This window comes from Aythya ferina, assembly GCF_964211825.1.
Source record: "Aythya ferina genome assembly, chromosome: 1".
In the NCBI taxonomy this organism is placed as follows: Eukaryota; Metazoa; Chordata; class Aves; order Anseriformes; family Anatidae; genus Aythya; species Aythya ferina.
The window spans coordinates 118392651-118400701 of record NC_140296.1 but is presented as its reverse complement, the minus strand read 5'-3'; positions in this window follow the sequence as shown (position 1 = coordinate 118400701).

The following is an 8051-nucleotide window of genomic DNA, read 5'->3' as shown; positions in this document are numbered from 1 at the left end:
TTCTTGAGTGCCTGCATTTTTTTCCCCCAAAGATTCATAATTATTCTGTAGCACCACCGGAAAACTGTTCTAGGTGGAATTCCCCAGAAATACCTTTCTGTCTAAATCCCACAGAAAGTCAGTGAGTTTGGTGCTCTGAATGCAGTTAAGGTCCTTTAAACATCTTACCTACCAAAAAACCAATACATCACTTGAGTTTTATTGGGCAACATTTAGAGCCTGCATGTAAGTTGTCTCTTTGGTGCAGGGGGAGTATTAAATGTTTTAAAAGATGTAGCTGTAAGTTTGGATCATGTCAGTTACAGCAGGAGTAAATGGTATTTTTCACTTCAGTGTCTGCTGAATGAATGATGTGCATTCGGCTAAAAGCTGGTAGCCATGGAGAGAAGCAGCAGCTAATTGAAAGAAACAAAAAGGAATACACATGGGTCTTCTTGTTAGACAAAACAGTTTTGTCCAAGAAAGTAAAAGGCATGTGGTAATGCAATGTTTCTATTTTTTTTTCTTCTTTTCTCTGAGATGGCTACAGTTACAATATACCGTGCAATTAACTGTTTAATTCCACTCTAAGAAATTGCTGCAGGGTGTGGTGTGAATGAAGTAGTTCCTCTAGATGCATATGGGACAGACAGGAACTTAATTCTTGCTGTGTTTCAAAATTTCTCCTTCAGTGCATGCCACCACCATACACGCTTTCCCTGGTAGCAGAGACCAAACTGTGCCTAAGGCATCCAGCTTCTCTGACAGCTTTGCACTTCTCAGGCTGGTGCTGCAGACCCAAAGTCCCTATTCAAACCCTGGGTGTGATGCAAGAGCAAATATTTGTACTATTAGATAGAAGCTGGGAGAGGCAAGTGACTTGCCAAGCAACAGAGTGGAATCCGTTTGTCTCGGGAGCTCTTGAATGGCTCTTGGACTAAATGTTGACGCCTCGATACTGCTCTCCTACAGAAAGGAGTTAGTGAAATTGAAACAGAACTGGGCAAGAGTCTTGGTCAGAAGTTTGGGCACAAAACTGTGAAAGAAAACATTTTGTACAGGTGTGCTAGGATAGGTAAAGTTTTCTGGTCAAGATAAATCCTCAAGGAAAAGCAACATAAAAATGGCTGAAGTTATAAAAATTGAACATTTTGAAAGAGTGTTTCAGATACAAAACAAACAAACAAACAAACAAAAAACCTATAATTTAAGTATGTTTTCAAAAACATTGTCGTTCAGAAAACCCTTTTCATTAGACCCAGACCAAAAATAAAACGAAATTAGTATATCATCCCTTTTGGTTTGCCGAAAACTGAAGACGTGTTGTTTTAGATTCTTGTTCTGTAACTTTTGTCACGTTCAACAAACCAAAGGTCAGGTATTTTGTACAGCCCAGATCCAGCAGTGCTTAGATCACCGTGAGAGCTTAGATATAATAATCTTTCTTTCGGGTCGATACCTCTATAATAGGCATTGTTTTTATTATTGCAATGATGACTATAGTTGCTGACTCTAGCATAGCTGTTTAGCTGTCTCTATGAAGTTCAAGCTAACATAATACTTAGATTATAAGTGAGAAAGGAAGTAAAAAAGGATTTTGATTTTTTCTTTTTTTTTTTTTTAATGAAGTAGACAGCTACTGAAAGACTCTTACAAACTCATGTGCCATTTAAATTTTATACAGATCTTACTTTACCTGCTTCCATGGAATATAGGTTTTGCCTGCTGTTTAGCATGAAGTCAGCTTTACCCTATATTAATATTTTTATTGCATGCAATACTCAACTGTTTCTGGTAATTGACATTAACAAAATTATCCAAATAACAAATACTTTAAGTAGGAAAGGAAGGAGCCTGGCTTTCTCACATTGAAACATAGTTTCTTCATTTTTTTTTTTTTTCTCCTGACAGTGTTTGATTGCATCCTTCATTATTTCTGACAGTATTTCATTTCCGGTTTTGCTTACACTGTGCCTACAAAAATAAAAGGAGCAAAGTGACTTTAAAATAAAGCAGGCAAGACAACTGATATTAAAAAATGAAAAAAAGAGAAGAGGGTGCCAAGCCAAAACCCTGAATTCATATGCATATGTACACCCACACACTGAGCTTTAAGAGACTCCAAAGCTTGGATGTTGTGGCTCTGCTTCTGTTCCAGTTTGCCCGTAACCCAATTTCAAGTGTCTGGGCTCACAGTTACATTTGAAGTAAAGGCACTGATTGAAAATACTTTGTGAAGAGGTTATGAGAAAAGACTTATCTACTAAATGCAGCCAAGATTTAAGTCATTCTTTCAGATGTGAAGCATTTGGCAGCGAGAGATCATTTTCATCAAAAAGGAAACCCTAGTTCATTATTTTTGGTCTGAGAATAATTTGGTTCTCTGTTTAATGCTACTCATTCTACCAGCAAACAGCTGACAAAAATGTTAATTAGTATTGGCAATTGCACCAACACAAATACCAGTTTGATTTTAGAAGAAATCGTGAAGCTTTTAATCCCGTCTATTGATTAGATAGGCTGACTGTCTGAGAAGGAAATACGGGGAGACTTTCATTTAAAGACTCTGTCTTTAAAAAATGTTCAAAGGTCTTTGCAAGTATATCTAGTAAATACAAGACCAGTTCTGATTTAACATGATTAAGGTAATTAACTGGAAGCATGAATTGGTCAAAATTGTTAGATAGCGATTAAGTCCATGTTCTAACCCTGTAGGTTGCTGCTGACTGAAAAATTCCCATAAAAATGACAGCTCATCCAGTCACCAGCATTCTGGATTATCCTTTCAATGTTCTTGACTAGGAAATTGTTTGATTAATACAGAGCTGCTTTTAAACAAAGGTAGTAAGCATGCTCACCAACTTTTTCACGTACTACTACTATTTTGAGATGCCCCAGTTTAGGGGCATACTCTAAAGAGTATACTTTTTGGAAGAATCAGGAAGGTATCGTATCATTTTGAGGTGTATCAAGTTGGTACCAAGTGTTACCTGTCACTTTTGAAAGAATGGCCAGTGTAGCAGATGGAGGCAAAATTATAAATTCTGGAATTTGTACTATGAGTGTACTAAAACAGATTCTTTGCAGCCTCAGATTCTACATCTCTGCTTATTTCTTGCTACAGAAAATACCTTTTTATTATGACTTATTGCTTCCAGTTTACTGAACACAAACTTATTATTTGATATCACAAGTTTTCCAAAATACCAAAGTGATGTGACAGTAACATTATCAGTGTTTTGCCAAACAGATTGGCTTCAGCTACCCACATAAATTTTCTGGATCTTTTGATCAAATCCTCCACCCTGTTGCAAGTTTGGAATTCATGCCAAATACAGCATCCAGCAGTAGATAAATCTGAATTCTTTCATGTGAATTACAGTTATTTTTTATTCTTATTTCTGATAAATCTTTTGTTTATATTGTTACTAAAGCTGGTCAAACAATTTATTAAATTTTAAAATATATTTTTAATTCAGCCAGTTTAACATACATTCTCTAAAAACTGTCCTACCAGTACTCATTATAAATACTACAATTTTTTCGTTTCATAATTATTTGTGAATACATATTGCTAGCTATTGTTATTACCCATTCTTTTAATAGTTGGAGAAATTATATTTTTATTGGAGAATGAAGTCTGGACACTGGAGAAAAAAAAAAAAAAAAAGTTGACCTGGTTCATCCACTGAAGTGAGTGGGACTCTTGCTGAAATTTCCATTTAGCTTGTCTGACAGAAATGGGCTTACATGCATCAGGCTGCTTCAGTCAATGTATTTCCAAAAACCTAGTTGGGGAAGTATTGTTGCTGATAGTTTTCATCAGGAACAGTGAGTCCAGCCACATTACCTGTTATTTAAGAAAGCTTAATTCAGTTAGAAACAGGTGCAAAAAAAAAAGTGCTTAAATTGTCCAGGGCTTGAGAGATCTAATAAGGGAGAAAAAGAATGTTGAGCCAGCGTGGTCAGGCAAAATAAAGAGCGGGATATGAATGGAGTCTATAAATACATTAGAAAAGAAGTACTATTTAAGCTAAGGGAAACGCTGACAAAAGAACAGATGGGTGTAATCTGTGGGTGTAGCTATTCTGATTTTTAGAACATTTCTAATTCTGAAAGAAATGAGTCTAAGACAACTTTCCACTAAGAGTACCAGAAGCAAAGGCGTGCGCACAGAAAAAACCCCAAGCCCCAAACCAAAAAAACTCTAATTGATTTTAAGCAGAGCCTGAGCGGCATATGAAAAAGATTAAATGGCCTGGTTGCCTGCAAAAACAAGGGACTGAACTCAATGACCCAAGAGTCCCTTCCAATCTGCTGTTCTTAATTAGATGTATGAGTATCATGGGAGCTCTTTGAGCCTCCAGCCTATTCCTGCAAGAGGATCCTTTTATTTATGTAACTTCCCACTGAAATCCCTGCAAATCTGCAGATCCCCATTGACATGTAGGTGATATGGATTCTTGGATCAAATTCCAGGGAGGGTTCATGGTCTCAGAAGAAAATTCCGTATCTGGCATCTGTTTTCCTTCTTGGTTTTACATGCGGCTTCTGTTTCAGTTCAGAAATTCCCTTGTACTCCTTGTTCCATTCTTCTCATGAAGATAACTTTTCTTCTTGAAGAATAATTTAAACGTCAATAAAGCATGCACTTATAATAAAAATGTATAGGGCTGGAAGTCCTTTTACATGCAGAATACCTGTTTCAGAGGCTTGAGCACCCTTGTCACTAAAATCTGTGCAGGTAGGGCATTCAGTGGTTTGTTCTTTCCTTGAACCAACTTTCTGCTCTTCCTCACCACAGATCAGAATCACAGAATGGCTTGGGTTGGAAGGGACCTTAAAGAACACCTATTTCCAACTCCCCTGCCACAGGCAGGGATGCCACCCACTAGATCATGTTGCCCAGGGCCCCATCCAACCTGTGCCATGAAACACGTAGTTCTCATAGGATCAGTGGAATAAGTATGAAGGTAACCTAAGCCTCTAGTCTGTGGAAAACTCTTGGAAAACAAAATTCTTGATCTGGTAGTTTCGTAGACACACAGATTTTTCATGCTCTTTACTCCAAAAAGCAGTAGTTTGAGATTGGATTGTTATCTTACCACTTGTGATCAGTTCAAAGTCCTCACTGAAGTCTTTCCTTGATGCAGGAAAATCTGGCCATTTCTGTCTCAGTTGATTCACCTATAAACGCGTATCATGACAATCAAAGCCTCAGGGCACTGTGCTGAGGACCAAACGGTTTTGCAAGGGATGTCTGGAGTCTCTGATAGAAAGTCCTACTTGTAAATTATTAGGATAAAGATCTTTCCTAGAAATTAAAGATTGTGTTGGAAGTTCTTACTTGCCATGATGACAGACGGGAATGGAATGATTCGCACTAATTTGGGATAGCTGGTGACAAAGCCCGACAACTTGAGTTATTGCTTTCAATTGTTCTGTGCTTCTCTAACGTGCTGTTTTCCCAGGGACGTTCACCAATGACAATAACCCCAGCAGCTCTTACTGTTTACTAGCTTGTTTCATGAAAGTCATGACCTCAAAAACTTATAAAGCAATCCCAGGACCATTTGCTCATACCAGCAGCTGTGCCAAGGTTGACCACTAGGCACCCGGTGCTGAGAGGGAAGTACAGTATCAGGGCCTGAGAGGAATAAAAGCCAGCACCAGGTGTTGAGAAAAGATGAGTGACATTTTATTCTCCCTCCATCCTGAGAGGAAAGGATTGGATTCTCTTTTCTCAGTGGTAGTATTTTATCTTAGATTTTGTACTGAAAATAATGTAGTATTTCTTTGTATTTTGGACATTTTAATAATAAAAAAATATCTTAGAATATTTTGCATTTTCTAAAATGTTATTGAAGCAAACCTCTGTCTTTGAAATGACTTGTTAAAAGGTTGTTAAATCCAATCCTGATTATTAAGCCAATGAGGAGTCCATAATAGCGCTGCTCTGCACTGCAGACGGTGGCTGGGTATCTTGTCTCTGGGTGTCTAAGGCACAACCAGTAATCTCTGGCAGGTATAGACCAAGAACTCATTTGCACAAAAAAACTCGCAGCTTATCTTTGAACAACATGATCTAGTGGAAGGTGTCCCTGCCCATGGCAGGCAGGTTGGATGAGGTGATCTTTAAAGACCCCTCCAACCCAAACCATTCTGTGATTGAGCATGGGCCAAGAAGTTCCTCTGGCTGCAGGTCTGCAAACCTCCACAAACCCTTCTCAGAAGTTTGCAGCCTGTAAATGGAAAAGAGACAGTCTATCCAAAGTGAGTTAGCCTGGAAGTCCTGTTGCATTTTAGTTGTAAAGTTAAAGCTGAAATGTCTTTTGTTATCATGCAGCACCTGATGTGCTTCTCTTCTGCTTGGACAATTTTCTCAATATTGTTTGTACAGGTGACAAACCTGCAATGTCTCATTACATTACAAGCAGCAGCAGTTGCAAGTGACTTGAATTTAGTCTGTGAAATGTTTTAGAAATGCAGACTGTCTTCATTTTCTATTAAGTAGAAGGTCTGAACTCATAGATACCAGATCACCTTTGCGCATGCAGAGAACGCAGGCAAAGGCAAGAATGTCTGCCTGTGAGGAGTGTCGGGACAACTTCCTTGCTTTATGTTGCCCATGCTCTTGACATGTAAAAAAAAAGCCATCATCTGTACTGCTGTTTCTTCATATTCACAAGACTGTCAGCAGAGTTAAATTTCTTAATAACAGTGTAGGTAAATGGCAAATACTGCATGTGTCTTAAAGATGGTCATTTGCACCGGAGGATATTTCAGTGGACAATTTTATTCATTTTTGTCTTTACAGATGTATACAAGATTTGCCAATGCAAGTCATTTTGAAATTTACTGAACAATTACGTTTTGTTTCTTCACATTTAAGGTAGCAGGTATTTTGTGCCTGTAGGAGTCCCAGTTTCCAAAATCTCCTATTTCTCTTCTTTTTAATTTGCAGGATGTATTAATTGAAATGATGTTTGAGGGAATTCAAATCTATTCATACAAGGAAATGCATGCAAAGCCATAATGGAAACATAGAAAGTGTAACCATTTGTCAAGAGATATGAAATCTGTTGCCTTGGAACACACTTCGAGTTTACTTATTCTTGTGGCCTTTGAGTTCATTTCTTTCAGAAGTCACAAAGCTTTATTATTGATGGAATTGGGTGATTCTGAGATATTTTGATTTATATTTGGATGATTTGAAACGAGCAGTTAAAGCTGCTAGCCGCACTTTCATCTCTTAGGTTGACATCTTAAGCAGAACTGGTGGATGAAACTACAACTGTGTTCCTTTTGCTTCCTTTCTATCACCTGGATTTTCACTGCATTGCAGATAGGATGTTCAACCTATTTAAAACACTCTGAGGAGGTTAGTGGCTTTGCTTACAAAATCCTTGGTAAGCAAGAAGCTAATGTTACCTCAGTATCCTTACATTTTTACATAGGGGCTCAACATTATAGAAGTGAAAATAGTTTGAGTCTCTGTGTAGAACCATCTTGAGTTTCAAGTTGGAGGTGAAAGGACATAAGCAGTGGTCTTCTCCTCTGCCTGTGTTATTTCCTTTTTGGAAAAAAAAGTGTTTAATGTGAGGTATACAAGCATCTTGCAAACATATTAATAGTACCTGAATATTTTTTTTTTCTACTGTTTCTCCTTAGCTATTATTAATAGTGATGAACATGTTATATTTTTCAGTCCCAACATTTCAGAATTGTTTAAATTCTGGCTATCCCTAGGTTTGGATCTCAAAAGAAGCCATTTAACGTTGCCTCATAATCCAGAGTGCTGACTGCCAGCTCTTTGAGGATCCATAGTCCTTGGTGGTGCTGAAACAAGGACTAAGATGGCTTAGTTCTTGGCTTAAGAGCAGAACACCAAAAATGAATGAACAAATTTTGGGGAAAGAGACATTAAATGACTTACATCAGAGTTCACTGTGGTAGCAGTGATTCCCTTTTCCTCGGGAAGCCCAGAAGATTCTCTGTTAGCATGGGCTTTGATTATCTGAAGCTGACAGCATGTGTTTAACTCCTGTCAGGAGTGTGTTGTCTGATCTGCT